The 23,145-nt window shown below is 45.7% G+C and overlaps 15 non-coding genes across 15 annotated transcripts; all 15 read right to left on the reverse strand.

The window, feature by feature from the left end:
• Nucleotides 1-278: 278 nt before the first annotated feature.
• Nucleotides 279-349, reverse strand: trnag-gcc (transfer RNA glycine (anticodon GCC)). Its single transcript has one exon. It is a non-coding gene; the product is annotated as a tRNA-Gly (tRNA).
• A 1,551-nt stretch (nt 350-1,900) lies between these two features.
• trnag-gcc (transfer RNA glycine (anticodon GCC)) lies at nt 1,901-1,971 on the reverse strand. Its single transcript has one exon. It is a non-coding gene; the product is annotated as a tRNA-Gly (tRNA).
• A 1,540-nt stretch (nt 1,972-3,511) lies between these two features.
• On the reverse strand, nt 3,512-3,582 carry trnag-gcc (transfer RNA glycine (anticodon GCC)). Its single transcript has one exon. It is a non-coding gene; the product is annotated as a tRNA-Gly (tRNA).
• Nucleotides 3,583-5,130: 1,548 nt separating this feature from the next.
• trnag-gcc (transfer RNA glycine (anticodon GCC)) lies at nt 5,131-5,201 on the reverse strand. The gene has a single exon. It is a non-coding gene; the product is annotated as a tRNA-Gly (tRNA).
• Nucleotides 5,202-6,751: 1,550 nt separating this feature from the next.
• On the reverse strand, nt 6,752-6,822 carry trnag-gcc (transfer RNA glycine (anticodon GCC)). The gene has a single exon. It is a non-coding gene; the product is annotated as a tRNA-Gly (tRNA).
• A 1,548-nt stretch (nt 6,823-8,370) lies between these two features.
• Nucleotides 8,371-8,441, reverse strand: trnag-gcc (transfer RNA glycine (anticodon GCC)). The gene has a single exon. It is a non-coding gene; the product is annotated as a tRNA-Gly (tRNA).
• Nucleotides 8,442-9,989: 1,548 nt separating this feature from the next.
• trnag-gcc (transfer RNA glycine (anticodon GCC)) lies at nt 9,990-10,060 on the reverse strand. Its single transcript has one exon. It is a non-coding gene; the product is annotated as a tRNA-Gly (tRNA).
• A 1,551-nt stretch (nt 10,061-11,611) lies between these two features.
• Nucleotides 11,612-11,682, reverse strand: trnag-gcc (transfer RNA glycine (anticodon GCC)). The gene has a single exon. It is a non-coding gene; the product is annotated as a tRNA-Gly (tRNA).
• Nucleotides 11,683-13,230: 1,548 nt separating this feature from the next.
• Nucleotides 13,231-13,301, reverse strand: trnag-gcc (transfer RNA glycine (anticodon GCC)). Its single transcript has one exon. It is a non-coding gene; the product is annotated as a tRNA-Gly (tRNA).
• Nucleotides 13,302-14,855: 1,554 nt separating this feature from the next.
• On the reverse strand, nt 14,856-14,926 carry trnag-gcc (transfer RNA glycine (anticodon GCC)). Its single transcript has one exon. It is a non-coding gene; the product is annotated as a tRNA-Gly (tRNA).
• A 1,554-nt stretch (nt 14,927-16,480) lies between these two features.
• Nucleotides 16,481-16,551, reverse strand: trnag-gcc (transfer RNA glycine (anticodon GCC)). The gene has a single exon. It is a non-coding gene; the product is annotated as a tRNA-Gly (tRNA).
• Nucleotides 16,552-18,105: 1,554 nt separating this feature from the next.
• On the reverse strand, nt 18,106-18,176 carry trnag-gcc (transfer RNA glycine (anticodon GCC)). The gene has a single exon. It is a non-coding gene; the product is annotated as a tRNA-Gly (tRNA).
• A 1,554-nt stretch (nt 18,177-19,730) lies between these two features.
• On the reverse strand, nt 19,731-19,801 carry trnag-gcc (transfer RNA glycine (anticodon GCC)). Its single transcript has one exon. It is a non-coding gene; the product is annotated as a tRNA-Gly (tRNA).
• Nucleotides 19,802-21,355: 1,554 nt separating this feature from the next.
• On the reverse strand, nt 21,356-21,426 carry trnag-gcc (transfer RNA glycine (anticodon GCC)). The gene has a single exon. It is a non-coding gene; the product is annotated as a tRNA-Gly (tRNA).
• A 1,548-nt stretch (nt 21,427-22,974) lies between these two features.
• On the reverse strand, nt 22,975-23,045 carry trnag-gcc (transfer RNA glycine (anticodon GCC)). Its single transcript has one exon. It is a non-coding gene; the product is annotated as a tRNA-Gly (tRNA).
• Between the last annotated feature and the right edge of the window lie 100 nt (nt 23,046-23,145).

Consider the following 23,145-nt stretch of genomic DNA (forward strand, 5'->3'; position numbering starts at 1 on the left):
CATTCTGGGATCACGGCCGGTCATCTCACTATGTCGATTTTACTTAATGCCATTAGTTTCCAGAAACCTATGGATTCCGTCATGAAAATGCTCAAAAATGGAGCCTGCAGCGCAGCGTGGGGCGGAGATTTCTATCCGATCCCACACGAGGAGTGAACACATGTCTGTTAACCGCGCGCGCAGCAGGACATCGGTGAGTCTGCAGCCAGGCGAAACAGACTTTGCATCGGGCTGAACTCGGTTATGCCGTGCAGCATTCGAAATAAAGGGAGCGGCAATGCATTGGCCGGGAATCGAACCCGGGCCTCCCGCGTGGCAGGCGAGAATTCTACCACTGAACCACCAATGCGCCGGCGGACAACGTGTGCGAGAACTTTACTACACTTTGAACTCCAGCAGAAAACTTAACCGGTATTGTTGATATTCTGCACAGTGGTGCAGCAAACTGACTCCAATCTCCAGCATCTGCAGCCCTGACTTTCTCCATTGCTGATATAGCGAGAAACCAAGTAGGAAAATCGCAATGAAGCGCTCTTTGTTTGACTGGTTTGATTTGATCTGAACACTGATTTTTATTTCAAAATATATAAAGTAAATAATACAACTAGGATTCGAGGCTCAAAATTATTACGTGCAAATTATAGTTTGCCTAGATGGTTCCTGACCAAGTGGAGAACGCTATTCTTAAAAAGGAAATGAGTTCTACTTGAATTATAACATGCACGTTGAATTATTACGTGCACACAATCAGCACAACTCATATTTATAAACACAAGAACATAGAGATGGTGATAGAAATAGCCCACAGATCAAGCCTGCTCGCTATCGTTAATGATCAACTTCACTTTCCTGCACATCCCTTGGTTTTGGAAACATACCAACTATTTCTCCAATCCAGCCTCAAATAGAACATAGAACATAGAAAAGTACAGCACAGAACAGGCCCTTTGGCCCACGATGTTGTGCCGAGGTTTCATCCTAATGTAATGTAACCTACGCAACCCTCAACACACCCTCCATGTACACGTCCAGCAGTTCCTTAAATGAACCCAATGACTCTGCTTCCACCACCACAGCTGGCAACCCATTCCATGCATTCGCAACTCTCTGCGTAAAGATCCTACCTCTGACGTCTCCTTGATACTTTCCTCCTAATATCTTCAAACTATGACTCCGGCTATTGACTCTGTCTGTGCCACTCATTATTCAAAGATATTGAATGCGAGAACATCAATGACGCTCTGTTGTGAAGAACTGAGTAGGTTTACAATCTTTGTTTATCCACTGGTTGGAGTCACATCTAGCACAAAGAAAGACGATTGCGTTCGTCAGAGGGCATTGGCTTTCTGGATTTGAACCTAGTATGGTCTGCTTCAGTATCTGAGGAGTTGTCAGTGGTGCTATCATTATGCAATCGTGAACAAAAATGCACACTTCTGACTATATGACAGAAGGAAGGTCACTGATGAAGCAGCAGAAGATGTTTGGATATATGACAGTACCCTTCCTGATGAAGGACTCCTGCCCGAGAGGTCGATTTTGCTGGTCCTCGGATGCTGCCTGCCCCGCAGTGCTTTTCCAGCACCACTCTAATCTCATTCGGCGTATGCAGTCTGGCCCATCATTCTGGGATCACGGCCGGTCATCTGACTATGTCGATTTTACTTAATGCCATTAGTTTCCAGAAACCTATGGATTCCGTCATGAAAATGCTCAAAAATGGAGCCTGCAGCGCAGTGTGGGGCGGAGATTTCTATCCGATCCCACACGAGGAGCGAACACATGTCTGTTAACCGCGCGCGCAGCAGGACATCGGTGAGTCTGCAGCCAGGCGAAACAGACTTTGCATCGGGCTGAACTCGGTTATGCCGTGCAGCATTCGAAATAAAGGGAGCGGCAATGCATTGGCCGGGAATCGAACCCGGGCCTCCCGCGTGGCAGGCGAGAATTCTACCACTGAACGACCAATGCGCCGGCGGACAACGTGCGCGAGAACTTTACTACACTTTGAACTCCAGCAGAAAACTTAACCGGTATTGTTGATATTCTGCACAGTGGTGCAGCAAACTGACTCCAATCTCCAGCATCTGCAGCCCTGACTTTCTCCATTGCTGATATAGCGAGAAACCAAGTAGGAAAATCGCAATGAAGTGCTCTTTGTTTGACTGGTTTGATTTGATCTGAACACTGATTTTTATTTCAAAATATATAAAGTAAATAATACAACTAGGATTCGAGGCTCAAAATTATTACGTGCAAATTATAGTTTGCCTAGATGGTTCCTGACCAAGTGGAGAACGCTATTCTTAAAAAGGAAATGAGTTCTACTTGAATTATAACATTAACGTGTTACGTGCACACAATCAGCACAACTCATATTTATAAACACAAGAACATAGAGATGGTGATAGAAATAGCCCACAGATCAAGCCTGCTCGCTATCGTTAATGATCAACTTCACTTTCCTGCACATCCCTTGGTTTTGGAAACATACCAACTATTTCTCCAATCCAGCCTCAAATAGAACATAGAACATAGAAAAGTACAGCACAGAACAGGCCCTTTGGCCCACGATGTTGTGCCGAGGTTTCATCCTAATGTAATGTAACCTACGCAACCCTCAACACACCCTCCATGTACACGTCCAGCAGTTCCTTAAATGAACCCAATGACTCTGCTTCCACCACCACAGCTGGCAACCCATTCCATGCATTCGCAACTCTCTGCGTAAAGATCCTACCTCTGACGTCTCCTTGATACTTTCCTCCTAATATCTTCAAACTATGACTCCGGCTATTGACTCTGTCTGTGCCACTCATTATTCAAAGATATTGAATGCGAGAACATCAATGACGCTCTGTTGTGAAGAACTGAGTAGGTTTACAATCTTTGTTTATCCACTGGTTGGAGTCACATCTAGCACAAAGAAAGACGATTGCGTTCGTCAGAGGGCATTGGCTTTCTGGATTTGAACCTAGTATGGTCTGCTTCAGTATCTGAGGAGTTGTCAGTGGTGCTATCATTATGCAATCGTGAACAAAAATGCACACTTCTGACTATATGACAGAAGGAAGGTCACTGATGAAGCAGCAGAAGATGTTTGGATATATGACAGTACCCTTCCTGATGAAGGACTCCTGCCCGAGAGGTCGATTTTGCTGGTCCTCGGATGCTGCCTGCCCCGCAGTGCTTTTCCAGCACCACTCTAATCTCATTCGGCGTATGCAGTCTGGCCCATCATTCTGCGATCACGGCCGGTCATCTCACTATGTCGATTTTACTTAATGCCATTAGTTTCCAGAAACCTATGGATTCCGTCATGCAAATGCTCAAAAATGGAGCCTGCAGCGCAGGGCGGAGATTTCTATCCGATCCCACACGAGGAGTGAACACATGTCTGTTAACCGCGCGCGCAGCAGGACATCGGTGAGTCTGCAGCCAGGCGAAACAGACTTTGCATCGGGCTGAACTCGGTTCTGCCGTGCAGCATTCGAAATAAAGGGAGCGGCAATGCATTGGCCGGGAATCGAACCCGGGCCTCCCGCGTGGCAGGCGAGAATTCTACCACTGAACCACCAATGCGCCGGCGGACAACGTGCGCGAGAACTTTACTACACTTTGAACTCCAGCAGAAAACTTAACCGGTATTGTTGATATTCTGCACAGTGGTGCAGCAAACTGACTCCAATCTCCAGCATCTGCAGCCCTGACTTTCTCCATTGCTGATATAGCGAGAAACCAAGTAGGAAAATCGCAATGAAGCGCTCTTTGTTTGACTGGTTTGATTTGATCTGAACACTGATTTTTATTTCAAAATATATAAAGTAAATAATACAACTAGGATTCGAGGCTCAAAATTATTACGTGCAAATTATAGTTTGCCTAGATGGTTCCTGACCAAGTGGAGAACGCTATTCTTAAAAAGGAAATGAGTTCTACTTGAATTATAACATTAACGTGTTACGTGCACACAATCAGCACGACTCATATTTATAAACACAAGAACATAGAGATGGTGATAGAAAGAGCCCACAGATCAAGCCTGCATGCCATCGTTAATGATCAACTTCACTTTCCTGCACATCCCTTGGTTTTGGAAACATACCAACTATTTCTCCAATCCAGCCTCAAATAGAACATAGAACATAGAAAAGTACAGCACAGAACAGGCCCTTTGGCCCACGATGTTGTGCCGAGGTTTCATCCTAATGTAATGTAACCTACGCAACCCTCAACTCACTGCTCTCCATGTACACGTCCAGCAGTTCCTTAAATGACCCCAATGACTCTGCTTCCACCACCACAGCTGGCAACCCATTCCATGCATTCGCAACTCTCTGCGTAAAGATCCTACCTCTGACGTCTCCTTGATACTTTCCTCCTAATATCTTCAAACTATGACTCCGGCTATTGACTCTGTCTGTGCCACTCATTATTCAAAGATATTGAATGCGAGAACATCAATGACGCTCTGTTGTGAAGAACTGAGTAGGTTTACAATCTTTGTTTATCCACTGGTTGGAGTCACATCTAGCACAAAGAAAGACGATTGCGTTCGTCAGAGGGCATTGGATTTCTGGATTTGAACCTAGTATGGTCTGCTTCAGTATCTGAGGAGTTGTCAGTGGTGCTATCATTATGCAATCGTGAACAAAAATGCACACTTCTGACTATATGACAGAAGGAAGGTCACTGATGAAGCAGCAGAAGATGTTTGGATATATGACAGTACCCTTCCTGATGAAGGACTCCTGCCCGAGAGGTCGATTTTGATGGTCCTCGGATGCTGCCTGCCCCGCAGTGCTTTTCCAGCACCACTCTAATCTCATTCGGCGTATGCAGTCTGGCCCATCATTCTGGGATCACGGCCGGTCATCTCACTATGTCGATTTTACTTAATGCCATTAGTTTCCAGAAACCTATGGATTCCGTCATGAAAATGCTCAAAAATGGAGCCTGTAGCGCAGTGTGGGGCGGAGATTTCTATCCGATCCCACACGAGGAGTGAACACATGTCTGTTAACCGCGCGCGCAGCAGGACATCGGTGAGTCTGCAGCCAGGCGAAACAGACTTTGCATCGGGCTGAACTCGGTTATGCCGTGCAGCATTCGAAATAAAGGGAGCGGCAATGTATTGGCCGGGAATCGAACCCGGGCCTCCCGCGTGGCAGGCGAGAATTCTACCACTGAACCACCAATGCGCCGGCGGACAACGGGCGCGAGAACTTTACTACACTTTGAACTCCAGCAGAAAACTTAACCGGTATTGTTGATATTCTGCACAGTGGTGCAGCAAACTGACTCCAATCTCCAGCATCTGCAGCCCTGACTTTCTCCATTGCTGATATAGCGAGAAACCAAGTAGGAAAATCGCAATGAAGCGCTCTTTGTTTGACTGGTTTGATTTGATCTGAACACTGATTTTTATTTCAAAATATATAAAGTAAATAATACAACTAGGATTCGAGGCTCAAAATTATTACGTGCAAATTATAGTTTGCCTAGATGGTTCCTGACCAAGTGGAGAACGCTATTCTTAAAAAGGAAATGAGTTCTACTTGAATTATAACATGCACGTTGAATTATTACGTGCACACAATCAGCACAACTCATATTTATAAACACAAGAACATAGAGATGGTGATAGAAATAGCCCACAGATCAAGCCTGCTCGCTATCGTTAATGATCAACTTCACTTTCCTGCACATCCCTTGGTTTTGGAAACATACCAACTATTTCTCCAATCCAGCCTCAAATAGAACATAGAACATAGAAAAGTACAGCACAGAACAGGCCCTTTGGCCCACGATGTTGTGCCGAGGTTTCATCCTAATGTAATGTAACCTACGCAACCCTCAACACACCCTCCATGTACACGTCCAGCAGTTCCTTAAATGACCCCAATGACTCTGCTTCCACCACCACAGCTGGCAACCCATTCCATGCATTCGCAACTCTCTGCGTAAAGATCCTACCTCTGACGTCTCCTTGATACTTTCCTCCTAATATCTTCAAACTATGATCCGGCTATTGACTCTGTCTGTGCCACTCATTATTCAAAGATATTGAATGCGAGAACATCAATGACGCTCTGTTGTGAAGAACTGAGTAGGTTTACAATCTTTGTTTATCCACTGGTTGGAGTCACATCTAGCACAAAGAAAGACGATTGCGTTCGTCAGAGGGCATTGGCTTTCTGGATTTGAACCTAGTATGGTCTGCTTCAGTATCTGAGGAGTTGTCAGTGGTGCTATCATTATGCAATCGTGAACAAAAATGCACACTTCTGACTATATGACAGAAGGAAGGTCACTGATGAAGCAGCAGAAGATGTTTGGATATATGACAGTACCCTTCCTGATGAAGGACTCCTGCCCGAGAGGTCGATTTTGCTGGTCCTCGGATGCTGCCTGCCCCGCAGTGCTTTTCCAGCACCACTCTAATCTCATTCGGCGTATGCAGTCTGGCCCATCATTCTGGGATCACGGCCGGTCATCTCACTATGTCGATTTTACTTAATGCCATTAGTTTCCAGAAACCTATGGATTCCGTCATGAAAATGCTCAAAAATGGAGCCTGCAGCGCAGTGTGGGGCGGAGATTTCTATCCGATCCCACACGAGGAGTGAACAAATGTCTGTTAACCGCGCGCGCAGCAGGACATCGGTGAGTCTGCAGCCAGGCGAAACAGACTTTGCATCGGGCTGAACTCGGTTATGCCGTGCAGCATTCGAAATAAAGGGAGCGGCAATGCATTGGCCGGGAATCGAACCCGGGCCTCCCGCGTGGCAGGCGAGAATTCTACCACTGAACCACCAATGCGCCGGCGGACAACGTGCGCGAGAACTTTACTACACTTTGAACTCCAGCAGAAAACTTAACCGGTATTGTTGATATTCTGCACAGTGGTGCAGCAAACTGACTCCAATCTCCAGCATCTGCAGCCCTGACTTTCTCCATTGCTGATATAGCGAGAAACCAAGTAGGAAAATCGCAATGAAGCGCTCTTTGTTTGACTGGTTTGATTTGATCTGAACACTGATTTTTATTTCAAAATATATAAAGTAAATAATACAACTAGGATTCGAGGCTCAAAATTATTACGTGCAAATTATAGTTTGCCTAGATGGTTCCTGACCAAGTGGAGAACGCTATTCTTAAAAAGGAAATGAGTTCTACTTGAATTATAACATTAACGTGTTACGTGCACACAATCAGCACGACTCATATTTATAAACACAAGAACATAGAGATGGTGATAGAAAGAGCCCACAGATCAAGCCTGCATGCCATCGTTAATGATCAACTTCACTTTCCTGCACATCCCTTGGTTTTGGAAACATACCAACTATTTCTCCAATCCAGCCTCAAATAGAACATAGAACATAGAAAAGTACAGCACAGAACAGGCCCTTTGGCCCACGATGTTGTGCCGAGGTTTCATCCTAATGTAATGTAACCTACGCAACCCTCAACTCACTGCTCTCCATGTACACGTCCAGCAGTTCCTTAAATGACCCCAATGACTCTGCTTCCACCACCACAGCTGGCAACCCATTCCATGCATTCGCAACTCTCTGCGTAAAGATCCTACCTCTGACGTCTCCTTGATACTTTCCTCCTAATATCTTCAAACTATGACTCCGGCTATTGACTCTGTCTGTGCCACTCATTATTCAAAGATATTGAATGCGAGAACATCAATGACGCTCTGTTGTGAAGAACTGAGTAGGTTTACAATCTTTGTTTATCCACTGGTTGGAGTCACATCTAGCACAAAGAAAGACGATTGCGTTCGTCAGAGGGCATTGGCTTTCTGGATTTGAACCTAGTATGGTCTGCTTCAGTATCTGAGGAGTTGTCAGTGGTGCTATCATTATGCAATCGTGAACAAAAATGCACACTTCTGACTATATGACAGAAGGAAGGTCACTGATGAAGCAGCAGAAGATGTTTGGATATATGACAGTACCCTTCCTGATGAAGGACTCCTGCCCGAGAGGTCGATTTTGCTGGTCCTCGGATGCTGCCTGCCCCGCAGTGCTTTTCCAGCACCACTCTAATCTCATTCGGCGTATGCAGTCTGGCCCATCATTCTGGGATCACGGCCGGTCATCTCACTATGTCGATTTTACTTAATGCCATTAGTTTCCAGAAACCTATGGATTCCGTCATGAAAATGCTCAAAAATGGAGCCTGCAGCGCAGTGTGGGGCGGAGATTTCTATCCGATCCCACACGAGGAGTGAACACATGTCTGTTAACCGCGCGCGCAGCAGGACATCGGTGAGTCTGCAGCCAGGCGAAACAGACTTTGCATCGGTCTGAACTCGGTTATGCCGTGCAGCATTCGAAATAAAGGGAGCGGCAATGCATTGGCCGGGAATCGAACCCGGGCCTCCCGCGTGGCAGGCGAGAATTCTACCACTGAACCACCAATGCGCCGGCGGACAACGGGCGCGAGAACTTTACTACACTTTGAACTCCAGCAGAAAACTTAACCGGTATTGTTGATATTCTGCACAGTGGTGCAGCAAACTGACTCCAATCTCCAGCATCTGCAGCCCTGACTTTCTCCATTGCTGATATAGCGAGAAACCAAGTAGGAAAATCGCAATGAAGCGCTCTTTGTTTGACTGGTTTGATTTGATCTGAACACTGATTTTTATTTCAAAATATATAAAGTAAATAATACAACTAGGATTCGAGGCTCAAAATTATTACGTGCAAATTATAGTTTGCCTAGATGGTTCCTGACCAAGTGGAGAACGCTATTCTTAAAAAGGAAATGAGTTCTACTTGAATTATAACATTAACGTGTTACGTGCACACAATCAGCACGACTCATATTTATAAACACAAGAACATAGAGATGGTGATAGAAAGAGCCCACAGATCAAGCCTGCATGCCATCGTTAATGATCAACTTCACTTTCCTGCACATCCCTTGGTTTTGGAAACATACCAACTATTTCTCCAATCCAGCCTCAAATAGAACATAGAACATAGAAAAGTACAGCACAGAACAGGCCCTTTGGCCCACGATGTTGTGCCGAGGTTTCATCCTAATGTAATGTAACCTACGCAACCCTCAACTCACTGCTCTCCATGTACACGTCCAGCAGTTCCTTAAATGACCCCAATGACTCTGCTTCCACCACCACAGCTGGCAACCCATTCCATGCATTCGCAACTCTCTGCGTAAAGATCCTACCTCTGACGTCTCCTTGATACTTTCCTCCTAATATCTTCAAACTATGACTCCGGCTATTGACTCTGTCTGTGCCACTCATTATTCAAAGATATTGAATGCGAGAACATCAATGACGCTCTGTTGTGAAGAACTGAGTAGGTTTACAATCTTTGTTTATCCACTGGTTGGAGTCACATCTAGCACAAAGAAAGACGATTGCGTTCGTCAGAGGGCATTGGCTTTCTGGATTTGAACCTAGTATGGTCTGCTTCAGTATCTGAGGAGTTGTCAGTGGTGCTATCATTATGCAATCGTGAACAAAAATGCACACTTCTGACTATATGACAGAAGGAAGGTCACTGATGAAGCAGCAGAAGATGTTTGGATATATGACAGTACCCTTCCTGATGAAGGACTCCTGCCCGAGAGGTCGATTTTGCTGGTCCTCGGATGCTGCCTGCCCCGCAGTGCTTTTCCAGCACCACTCTAATCTCATTCGGCGTATGCAGTCTGGCCCATCATTCTGGGATCACGGCCGGTCATCTCACTATGTCGATTTTACTTAATGCCATTAGTTTCCAGAAACCTATGGATTCCGTCATGAAAATGCTCAAAAATGGAGCCTGCAGCGCAGTGTGGGGCGGAGATTTCTATCCGATCCCACACGAGGAGTGAACACATGTCTGTTAACCGCGCGCGCAGCAGGACATCGGTGAGTCTGCAGCCAGGCGAAACAGACTTTGCATCGGTCTGAACTCGGTTATGCCGTGCAGCATTCGAAATAAAGGGAGCGGCAATGCATTGGCCGGGAATCGAACCCGGGCCTCCCGCGTGGCAGGCGAGAATTCTAACACTGAACCACCAATGCGCCGGCGGACAACGGGCGCGAGAACTTTACTACACTTTGAACTCCAGCAGAAAACTTAACCGGTATTGTTGATATTCTGCACAGTGGTGCAGCAAACTGACTCCAATCTCCAGCATCTGCAGCCCTGACTTTCTCCATTGCTGATATAGCGAGAAACCAAGTAGGAAAATCGCAATGAAGCGCTCTTTGTTTGACTGGTTTGATTTGATCTGAACACTGATTTTTATTTCAAAATATATAAAGTAAATAATACAACTAGGATTCGAGGCTCAAAATTATTACGTGCAAATTATAGTTTGCCTAGATGGTTCCTGACCAAGTGGAGAACGCTATTCTTAAAAAGGAAATGAGTTCTACTTGAATTATAACATGCACGTTGAATTATTACGTGCACACAATCAGCACAACTCATATTTATAAACACAAGAACATAGAGATGGTGATAGAAATAGCCCACAGATCAAGCCTGCTCGCTATCGTTAATGATCAACTTCACTTTCCTGCACATCCCTTGGTTTTGGAAACATACCAACTATTTCTCCAATCCAGCCTCAAATAGAACATAGAACATAGAAAAGTACAGCACAGAACAGGCCCTTTGGCCCACGATGTTGTGCCGAGGTTTCATCCTAATGTAATGTAACCTACGCAACCCTCAACACACCCTCCATGTACACGTCCAGCAGTTCCTTAAATGACCCCAATGACTCTGCTTCCACCACCACAGCTGGCAACCCATTCCATGCATTCGCAACTCTCTGCGTAAAGATCCTACCTCTGACGTCTCCTTGATACTTTCCTCCTAATATCTTCAAACTATGACTCCGGCTATTGACTCTGTCTGTGCCACTCATTATTCAAAGATATTGAATGCGAGAACATCAATGACGCTCTGTTGTGAAGAACTGAGTAGGTTTACAATCTTTGTTTATCCACTGGTTGGAGTCACATCTAGCACAAAGAAAGACGATTGCGTTCGTCAGAGGGCATTGGCTTTCTGGATTTGAACCTAGTATGGTCTGCTTCAGTATCTGAGGAGTTGTCAGTGGTGCTATCATTATGCAATCGTGAACAAAAATGCACACTTCTGACTATATGACAGAAGGAAGGTCACTGATGAAGCAGCAGAAGATGTTTGGATATATGACAGTACCCTTCCTGATGAAGGACTCCTGCCCGAGAGGTCGATTTTGCTGGTCCTCGGATGCTGCCTGCCCCGCAGTGCTTTTCCAGCACCACTCTAATCTCATTCGGCGTATGCAGTCTGGCCCATCATTCTGGGATCACGGCCGGTCATCTCACTATGTCGATTTTACTTAATGCCATTAGTTTCCAGAAACCTATGGATTCCGTCATGAAAATGCTCAAAAATGGAGCCTGCAGCGCAGTGTGGGGCGGAGATTTCTATCCGATCCCACACGAGGAGTGAACACATGTCTGTTAACCGCGCGCGCAGCAGGACATCGGTGAGTCTGCAGCCAGGCGAAACAGACTTTGCATCGGGCTGAACTCGGTTATGCCGTGCAGCATTCGAAATAAAGGGAGCGGCAATGCATTGGCCGGGAATCGAACCCGGGCCTCCCGCGTGGCAGGCGAGAATTCTACCACTGAACCACCAATGCGCCGGCGGACAACGGGCGCGAGAACTTTACTACACTTTGAACTCCAGCAGAAAACTTCACCGGTATTGTTGATATTCTGCACAGTGGTGCAGCAAACTGACTCCAATCTCCAGCATCTGCAGCCCTGACTTTCTCCATTGCTGATATAGCGAGAAACCAAGTAGGAAAATCGCAATGAAGTGCTCTTTGTTTGACTGGTTTGATTTGATCTGAACACTGATTTTTATTTCAAAATATATAAAGTAAATAATACAACTAGGATTCGAGGCTCAAAATTATTACGTGCAAATTATAGTTTGCCTAGATGGTTCCTGACCAAGTGGAGAACGCTATTCTTAAAAAGGAAATGAGTTCTACTTGAATTATAACATTAACGTGTTACGTGCACACAATCAGCACGACTCATATTTATAAACACAAGAACATAGAGATGGTGATAGAAAGAGCCCACAGATCAAGCCTGCATGCCATCGTTAATGATCAACTTCACTTTCCTGCACATCCCTTGGTTTTGGAAACATACCAACTATTTCTCCAATCCAGCCTCAAATAGAACATAGAACATAGAAAAGTACAGCACAGAACAGGCCCTTTGGCCCACGATGTTGTGCCGAGGTTTCATCCTAATGTAATGTAACCTACGCAACCCTCAACACACTGCTCTCCATGTACACGTCCAGCAGTTCCTTAAATGACCCCAATGACTCTGCTTCCACCACCACAGCTGGCAACCCATTCCATGCATTCGCAACTCTCTGCGTAAAGATCCTACCTCTGACGTCTCCTTGATACTTTCCTCCTAATATCTTCAAACTATGACTCCGGCTATTGACTCTGTCTGTGCCACTCATTATTCAAAGATATTGAATGCGAGAACATCAATGACGCTCTGTTGTGAAGAACTGAGTAGGTTTACAATCTTTGTTTATCCACTGGTTGGAGTCACATCTAGCACAAAGAAAGACGATTGCGTTCGTCAGAGGGCATTGGCTTTCTGGATTTGAACCTAGTATGGTCTGCTTCAGTATCTGAGGAGTTGTCAGTGGTGCTATCATTATGCAATCGTGAACAAAAATGCACACTTCTGACTATATGACAGAAGGAAGGTCACTGATGAAGCAGCAGAAGATGTTTGGATATATGACAGTACCCTTCCTGATGAAGGACTCCTGCCCGAGAGGTCGATTTTGCTGGTCCTCGGATGCTGCCTGCCCCGCAGTGCTTTTCCAGCACCACTCTAATCTCATTCGGCGTATGCAGTCTGGCCCATCATTCTGGGATCACGGCCGGTCATCTCACTATGTCGATTTTACTTAATGCCATTAGTTTCCAGAAACCTATGGATTCCGTCATGAAAATGCTCAAAAATGGAGCCTGCAGCGCAGGGTGGGGCGGAGATTTCTATCCGATCCCACACGAGGAGTGAACACATGTCTGTTAACCGCGCGCGCAGCAGGACATCGGTGAGTCTGCAGCCAGGCGAAACAGACTTTGCATCGGGCTGAACTCGGTTATGCCGTGCAGCATTCGAAATAAAGGGAGCGGCAATGCATTGGCCGGGAATCGAACCCGGGCCTCCCGCGTGGCAGGCGAGAATTCTACCACTGAACCACCAATGCGCCGGCGGACAACGTGCGCGAGAACTTTACTACACTTTGAACTCCAGCAGAAAACTTCACCGGTATTGTTGATATTCTGCACAGTGGTGCAGCAAACTGACTCCAATCTCCAGCATCTGCAGCCCTGACTTTCTCCATTGCTGATATAGCGAGAAACCAAGTAGGAAAATCGCAATGAAGTGCTCTTTGTTTGACTGGTTTGATTTGATCTGAACACTGATTTTTATTTCAAAATATATAAAGTAAATAATACAACTAGGATTCGAGGCTCAAAATTATTACGTGCAAATTATAGTTTGCCTAGATGGTTCCTGACCAAGTGGAGAACGCTATTCTTAAAAAGGAAATGAGTTCTACTTGAATTATAACATGCACGTTGAATTATTACGTGCACACAATCAGCACGACTCATATTTATAAACACAAGAACATAGAGATGGTGATAGAAAGAGCCCACAGATCAAGCCTGCATGCCATCGTTAATGATCAACTTCACTTTCCTGCACATCCCTTGGTTTTGGAAACATACCAACTATTTCTCCAATCCAGCCTCAAATAGAACATAGAACATAGAAAAGTACAGCACAGAACAGGCCCTTTGGCCCACGATGTTGTGCCGAGGTTTCATCCTAATGTAATGTAACCTACGCAACCCTCAACTCACTGCTCTCCATGTACACGTCCAGCAGTTCCTTAAATGACCCCAATGACTCTGCTTCCACCACCACAGCTGGCAACCCATTCCATGCATTCGCAACTCTCTGCGTAAAGATCCTACCTCTGACGTCTCCTTGATACTTTCCTCCTAATATCTTCAAACTATGACTCCGGCTATTGACTCTGTCTGTGCCACTCATTATTCAAAGATATTGAATGCGAGAACATCAATGACGCTCTGTTGTGAAGAACTGAGTAGGTTTACAATCTTTGTTTATCCACTGGTTGGAGTCACATCTAGCACAAAGAAAGACGATTGCGTTCGTCAGAGGGCATTGGCTTTCTGGATTTGAACCTAGTATGGTCTGCTTCAGTATCTGAGGAGTTGTCAGTGGTGCTATCATTATGCAATCGTGAACAAAAATGCACACTTCTGACTATATGACAGAAGGAAGGTCACTGATGAAGCAGCAGAAGATGTTTGGATATATGACAGTACCCTTCCTGATGAAGGACTCCTGCCCGAGAGGTCGATTTTGCTGGTCCTCGGATGCTGCCTGCCCCGCAGTGCTTTTCCAGCACCACTCTAATCTCATTCGGCGTATGCAGTCTGGCCCATCATTCTGGGATCACGGCCGGTCATCTCACTATGTCGATTTTACTTAATGCCATTAGTTTCCAGAAACCTATGGATTCCGTCATGAAAATGCTCAAAAATGGAGCCTGCAGCGCAGTGTGGGGCGGAGATTTCTATCCGATCCCACACGAGGAGTGAACACATGTCTGTTAACCGCGCGCGCAGCAGGACATCGGTGAGTCTGCAGCCAGGCGAAACAGACTTTGCATCGGGCTGAACTCGGTTATGCCGTGCAGCATTCGAAATAAAGGGAGCGGCAATGCATTGGCCGGGAATCGAACCCGGGCCTCCCGCGTGGCAGGCGAGAATTCTACCACTGAACCACCAATGCGCCGGCGGACAACGTGCGCGAGAACTTTACTACACTTTGAACTCCAGCAGAAAACTTAACCGGTATTGTTGATATTCTGCACAGTGGTGCAGCAAACTGACTCCAATCTCCAGCATCTGCAGCCCTGACTTTCTCCATTGCTGATATAGCGAGAAACCAAGTAGGAAAATCGCAATGAAGTGCTCTTTGTTTGACTGGTTTGATTTGATCTGAACACTGATTTTTATTTCAAAATATATAAAGTAAATAATACAACTAGGATTCGAGGCTCAAAATTATTACGTGCAAATTATAGTTTGCCTAGATGGTTCCTGACCAAGTGGAGAACGCTATTCTTAAAAAGGAAATGAGTTCTACTTGAATTATAACATGCACGTTGAATTATTACGTGCACACAATCAGCACGACTCATATTTATAAACACAAGAACATAGAGATGGTGATAGAAAGAGCCCACAGATCAAGCCTGCATGCCATCGTTAATGATCAACTTCACTTTCCTGCACATCCCTTGGTTTTGGAAACATACCAACTATTTCTCCAATCCAGCCTCAAATAGAACATAGAACATAGAAAAGTACAGCACAGAACAGGCCCTTTGGCCCACGATGTTGTGCCGAGGTTTCATCCTAATGTAATGTAACCTACGCAACCCTCAACTCACTGCTCTCCATGTACACGTCCAGCAGTTCCTTAAATGACCCCAATGACTCTGCTTCCACCACCACAGCTGGCAACCCATTCCATGCATTCGCAACTCTCTGCGTAAAGATCCTACCTCTGACGTCTCCTTGATACTTTCCTCCTAATATCTTCAAACTATGACTCCGGCTATTGACTCTGTCTGTGCCACTCATTATTCAAAGATATTGAATGCGAGAACATCAATGACGCTCTGTTGTGAAGAACTGAGTAGGTTTACAATCTTTGTTTATCCACTGGTTGGAGTCACATCTAGCACAAAGAAAGACGATTGCGTTCGTCAGAGGGCATTGGCTTTCTGGATTTGAACCTTCTATGGTCTGCTTCAGTATCTGAGGAGTTGTCAGTGGTGCTATCATTATGCAATCGTGAACAAAAATGCACACTTCTGACTATATGACAGAAGGAAGGTCACTGATGAAGCAGCAGAAGATGTTTGGATATATGACAGTACCCTTCCTGATGAAGGACTCCTGCCCGAGAGGTCGATTTTGCTGGTCCTCGGATGCTGCCTGCCCCGCAGTGCTTTTCCAGCACCACTCTAATCTCATTCGGCGTATGCAGTCTGGCCCATCATTCTGGGATCACGGCCGGTCATCTCACTATGTCGATTTTACTTAATGCCATTAGTTTCCAGAAACCTATGGATTCCGTCATGAAAATGCTCAAAAATGGAGCCTGCAGCGCAGTGTGGGGCGGAGATTTCTATCCGATCCCACACGAGGAGTGAACACATGTCTGTTAACCGCGCGCGCAGCAGGACATCGGTGAGTCTGCAGCCAGGCGAAACAGACTTTGCATCGGGCTGAACTCGGTTATGCCGTGCAGCATTCGAAATAAAGGGAGCGGCAATGCATTGGCCGGGAATCGAACCCGGGCCTCCCGCGTGGCAGGCGAGAATTCTACCACTGAACCACCAATGCGCCGGCGGACAACGTGCGCGAGAACTTTACTACACTTTGAACTCCAGCAGAAAACTTAACCGGTATTGTTGATATTCTGCACAGTGGTGCAGCAAACTGACTCCAATCTCCAGCATCTGCAGCCCTGACTTTCTCCATTGCTGATATAGCGAGAAACCAAGTAGGAAAATCGCAATGAAGTGCTCTTTGTTTGACTGGTTTGATTTGATCTGAACACTGATTTTTATTTCAAAATATATAAAGTAAATAATACAACTAGGATTCGAGGCTCAAAATTATTACGTGCAAATTATAGTTTGCCTAGATGGTTCCTGACCAAGTGGAGAACGCTATTCTTAAAAAGGAAATGAGTTCTACTTGAATTATAACATGCACGTTGAATTATTACGTGCACACAATCAGCACGACTCATATTTATAAACACAAGAACATAGAGATGGTGATAGAAAGAGCCCACAGATCAAGCCTGCATGCCATCGTTAATGATCAACTTCACTTTCCTGCACATCCCTTGGTTTTGGAAACATACCAACTATTTCTCCAATCCAGCCTCAAATAGAACATAGAACATAGAAAAGTACAGCACAGAACAGGCCCTTTGGCCCACGATGTTGTGCCGAGGTTTCATCCTAATGTAATGTAACCTACGCAACCCTCAACTCACTGCTCTCCATGTACACGTCCAGCAGTTCCTTAAATGACCCCAATGACTCTGCTTCCACCACCACAGCTGGCAACCCATTCCATGCATTCGCAACTCTCTGCGTAAAGATCCTACCTCTGACGTCTCCTTGATACTTTCCTCCTAATATCTTCAAACTATGACTCCGGCTATTGACTCTGTCTGTGCCACTCATTATTCAAAGATATTGAATGCGAGAACATCAATGACGCTCTGTTGTGAAGAACTGAGTAGGTTTACAATCTTTGTTTATCCACTGGTTGGAGTCACATCTAGCACAAAGAAAGACGATTGCGTTCGTCAGAGGGCATTGGCTTTCTGGATTTGAACCTTCTATGGTCTGCTTCAGTATCTGAGGAGTTGTCAGTGGTGCTATCATTATGCAATCGTGAACAAAAATGCACACTTCTGACTATATGACAGAAGGAAGGTCACTGATGAAGCAGCAGAAGATGTTTGGATATATGACAGTACCCTTCCTGATGAAGGACTCCTGCCCGAGAGGTCGATTTTGCTGGTCCTCGGATGCTGCCTGCCCCGCAGTGCTTTTCCAGCACCACTCTAATCTCATTCGGCGTATGCAGTCTGGCCCATCATTCTGGGATCACGGCCGGTCATCTCACTATGTCGATTTTACTTAATGCCATTAGTTTCCAGAAACCTATGGATTCCGTCATGAAAATGCTCAAAAATGGAGCCTGCAGCGCAGTGTGGGGCGGAGATTTCTATCCGATCCCACACGAGGAGTGAACACATGTCTGTTAACCGCGCGCGCAGCAGGACATCGGTGAGTCTGCAGCCAGGCGAAACAGACTTTGCATCGGGCTGAACTCGGTTATGCCGTGCAGCATTCGAAATAAAGGGAGCGGCAATGCATTGGCCGGGAATCGAACCCGGGCCTCCCGCGTGGCAGGCGAGAATTCTACCACTGAACCACCAATGCGCCGGCGGACAACGTGCGCGAGAACTTTACTACACTTTGAACTCCAGCAGAAAACTTAACCGGTATTGTTGATATTCTGCACAGTGGTGCAGCAAACTGACTCCAATCTCCAGCATCTGCAGCCCTGACTTTCTCCATTGCTGATATAGCGAGAAACCAAGTAGGAAAATCGCAATGAAGTGCTCTTTGTTTGACTGGTTTGATTTGATCTGAACACTGATTTTTATTTCAAAATATATAAAGTAAATAATACAACTAGGATTCGAGGCTCAAAATTATTACGTGCAAATTATAGTTTGCCTAGATGGTTCCTGACCAAGTGGAGAACGCTATTCTTAAAAAGGAAATGAGTTCTACTTGAATTATAACATGCACGTTGAATTATTACGTGCACACAATCAGCACGACTCATATTTATAAACACAAGAACATAGAGATGGTGATAGAAAGAGCCCACAGATCAAGCCTGCATGCCATCGTTAATGATCAACTTCACTTTCCTGCACATCCCTTGGTTTTGGAAACATACCAACTATTTCTCCAATCCAGCCTCAAATAGAACATAGAACATAGAAAAGTACAGCACAGAACAGGCCCTTTGGCCCACGATGTTGTGCCGAGGTTTCATCCTAATGTAATGTAACCTACGCAACCCTCAACTCACTGCTCTCCATGTACACGTCCAGCAGTTCCTTAAATGACCCCAATGACTCTGCTTCCACCACCACAGCTGGCAACCCATTCCATGCATTCGCAACTCTCTGCGTAAAGATCCTACCTCTGACGTCTCCTTGATACTTTCCTCCTAATATCTTCAAACTATGACTCCGGCTATTGACTCTGTCTGTGCCACTCATTATTCAAAGATATTGAATGCGAGAACATCAATGACGCTCTGTTGTGAAGAACTGAGTAGGTTTACAATCTTTGTTTATCCACTGGTTGGAGTCACATCTAGCACAAAGAAAGACGATTGCGTTCGTCAGAGGGCATTGGCTTTCTGGATTTGAACCTAGTATGGTCTGCTTCAGTATCTGAGGAGTTGTCAGTGGTGCTATCATTATGCAATCGTGAACAAAAATGCACACTTCTGACTATATGACAGAAGGAAGGTCACTGATGAAGCAGCAGAAGATGTTTGGATATATGACAGTACCCTTCCTGATGAAGGACTCCTGCCCGAGAGGTCGATTTTGCTGGTCCTCGGATGCTGCCTGCCCCGCAGTGCTTTTCCAGCACCACTCTAATCTCATTCGGCGTATGCAGTCTGGCCCATCATTCTGGGATCACGGCCGGTCATCTCACTATGTCGATTTTACTTAATGCCATTAGTTTCCAGAAACCTATGGATTCCGTCATGAAAATGCTCAAAAATGGAGCCTGCAGCGCAGTGTGGGGCGGAGATTTCTATCCGATCCCACACGAGGAGTGAACACATGTCTGTTAACCGCGCGCGCAGCAGGACATCGGTGAGTCTGCAGCCAGGCGAAACAGACTTTGCATCGGGCTGAACTCGGTTATGCCGTGCAGCATTCGAAATAAAGGGAGCGGCAATGCATTGGCCGGGAATCGAACCCGGGCCTCCCGCGTGGCAGGCGAGAATTCTACCACTGAACCACCAATGCGCCGGCGGACAACGTGCGCGAGAACTTTACTACACTTTGAACTCCAGCAGAAAACTTAACCGGTATTGTTGATATTCTGCACAGTGGTGCAGCAAACTGACTCCAATCTCCAGCATCTGCAGCCCTGACTTTCTCCATTGCTGATATAGCGAGAAACCAAGTAGGAAAATCGCAATGAAGTGCTCTTTGTTTGACTGGTTTGATTTGATCTGAACACTGATTTTTATTTCAAAATATATAAAGTAAATAATACAACTAGGATTCGAGGCTCAAAATTATTACGTGCAAATTATAGTTTGCCTAGATGGTTCCTGACCAAGTGGAGAACGCTATTCTTAAAAAGGAAATGAGTTCTACTTGAATTATAACATGCACGTTGAATTATTACGTGCACACAATCAGCACGACTCATATTTATAAACACAAGAACATAGAGATGGTGATAGAAAGAGCCCACAGATCAAGCCTGCATGCCATCGTTAATGATCAACTTCACTTTCCTGCACATCCCTTGGTTTTGGAAACATACCAACTATTTCTCCAATCCAGCCTCAAATAGAACATAGAACATAGAAAAGTACAGCACAGAACAGGCCCTTTGGCCCACGATGTTGTGCCGAGGTTTCATCCTAATGTAATGTAACCTACGCAACCCTCAACTCACTGCTCTCCATGTACACGTCCAGCAGTTCCTTAAATGACCCCAATGACTCTGCTTCCACCACCACAGCTGGCAACCCATTCCATGCATTCGCAACTCTCTGCGTAAAGATCCTACCTCTGACGTCTCCTTGATACTTTCCTCCTAATATCTTCAAACTATGACTCCGGCTATTGACTCTGTCTGTGCCACTCATTATTCAAAGATATTGAATGCGAGAACATCAATGACGCTCTGTTGTGAAGAACTGAGTAGGTTTACAATCTTTGTTTATCCACTGGTTGGAGTCACATCTAGCACAAAGAAAGACGATTGCGTTCGTCAGAGGGCATTGGCTTTCTGGATTTGAACCTTCTATGGTCTGCTTCAGTATCTGAGGAGTTGTCAGTGGTGCTATCATTATGCAATCGTGAACAAAAATGCACACTTCTGACTATATGACAGAAGGAAGGTCACTGATGAAGCAGCAGAAGATGTTTGGATATATGACAGTACCCTTCCTGATGAAGGACTCCTGCCCGAGAGGTCGATTTTGCTGGTCCTCGGATGCTGCCTGCCCCGCAGTGCTTTTCCAGCACCACTCTAATCTCATTCGGCGTATGCAGTCTGGCCCATCATTCTGGGATCACGGCCGGTCATCTCACTATGTCGATTTTACTTAATGCCATTAGTTTCCAGAAACCTATGGATTCCGTCATGAAAATGCTCAAAAATGGAGCCTGCAGCGCAGTGTGGGGCGGAGATTTCTATCCGATCCCACACGAGGAGTGAACACATGTCTGTGAACCGCGCGCGCAGCAGGACATCGGTGAGTCTGCAGCCAGGCGAAACAGACTTTGCATCGGGCTGAACTCGGTTATGCCGTGCAGCATTCGAAATAAAGGGAGCGGCAATGCATTGGCCGGGAATCGAACCCGGGCCTCCCGCGTGGCAGGCGAGAATTCTACCACTGAACCACCAATGCGCCGGCGGACAACGTGCGCGAGAACTTTACTACACTTTGAACTCCAGCAGAAAACTTAACCGGTATTGTTGATATTCTGCACAGTGGTGCAGCAAACTGACTCCAATCTCCAGCATCTGCAGCCCTGACTTTCTCCATTGCTGATATAGCGAGAAACCAAGTAGGAAAATCGCAATGAAGTGCTCTTTGTTTGACTGGTTTGATTTGATCTGAACACTGATTTTTATTTCAAAATATATAAAGTAAATAATACAACTAGGATTCGAGGCTCAAAATTATTACGTGCAAATTATAGTTTGCCTAGATGGTTCCTGACCAAGTGGAGAACGCTATTCTTAAAAAGGAAATGAGTTCTACTTGAATTATAACATTAACGTGTTACGTGCACACAATCAGCACGACTCATATTTATAAACACAAGAACATAGAGATGGTGATAGAAAGAGCCCACAGATCAAGCCTGCATGCCATCGTTAATGATCAACTTCACTTTCCTGCACATCCCTTGGTTTTGGAAACATACCAACTATTTCTCCAATCCAGCCTCAAATAGAACATAGAACATAGAAAAGTACAGCACAGAACAGGCCCTTTGGCCCACGATGTTGTGCCGAGGTTTCATCCTAATGTAATGTAACCTACGCAACCCTCAACTCACTGCTCTCCATGTACACGTCCAGCAGTTCCTTAAATGACCCCAATGACTCTGCTTCCACCACCACAGCTGGCAACCCATTCCATGCATTCGCAACTCTCTGCGTAAAGATCCTACCTCTGACGTCTCCTTGATACTTTCCTCCTAATATCTTCAAACTTTGACTCCGGCTATTGACTCTGTCTGTGCCACTCATTATTCAAAGATATTGAATGCGAGAACATCAATGACGCTCTGTTGTGAAGAACTGAGTAGGTTTACAATCTTTGTTTATCCACTGGTTGGAGTCACATCTAGCACAAAGAAAGACGATTGCGTTCGTCAGAGGGCATTGGCTTTCTGGATTTGAACCTAGTATGGTCTGCTTCAGTATCTGAGGAGTTGTCAGTGGTGCTATCATTATGCAATCGTGAACAAAAATGCACACTTCTGACTATATGACAGAAGGAAGGTCACTGATGAAGCAGCAGAAGATGTTTGGATATATGACAGTACCCTTCCTGATGAAGGACTCCTGCCCGAGAGGTCGATTTTGCTGGTCCTCGGATGCTGCCTGCCCCGCAGTGCTTTTCCAGCACCACTCTAATCTCATTCGGCGTATGCAGTCTGGCCCATCATTCTGGGATCACGGCCGGTCATCTCACTATGTCGATTTTACTTAATGCCATTAGTTTCCAGAAACCTATGGATTCCGTCATGAAAATGCTCAAAAATGGAGCCTGCAGCGCAGTGTGGGGCGGAGATTTCTATCCGATCCCACACGAGGAGTGAACACATGTCTGTTAACCGCGCGCGCAGCAGGACATCGGTGAGTCTGCAGCCAGGCGAAACAGACTTTGCATCGGGCTGAACTCGGTTATGCCGTGCAGCATTCGAAATAAAGGGAGCGGCAATGCATTGGCCGGGAATCGAACCCGGGCCTCCCGCGTGGCAGGCGAGAATTCTACCACTGAACCACCAATGCGCCGGCGGACAACGTGCGCGAGAACTTTACTACACTTTGAACTCCAGCAGAAAACTTAACCGGTATTGTTGATATTCTGCACAGTGGTGCAGCAAACTGA

Source organism: Chiloscyllium plagiosum, unplaced genomic scaffold (genome assembly GCF_037043375.1).
Source record: "Chiloscyllium plagiosum isolate Xiang-an unplaced genomic scaffold, Cpla_swu_hap1 HiC_scaffold_35, whole genome shotgun sequence".
In the NCBI taxonomy this organism is placed as follows: Eukaryota; Metazoa; Chordata; class Chondrichthyes; order Orectolobiformes; family Hemiscylliidae; genus Chiloscyllium; species Chiloscyllium plagiosum.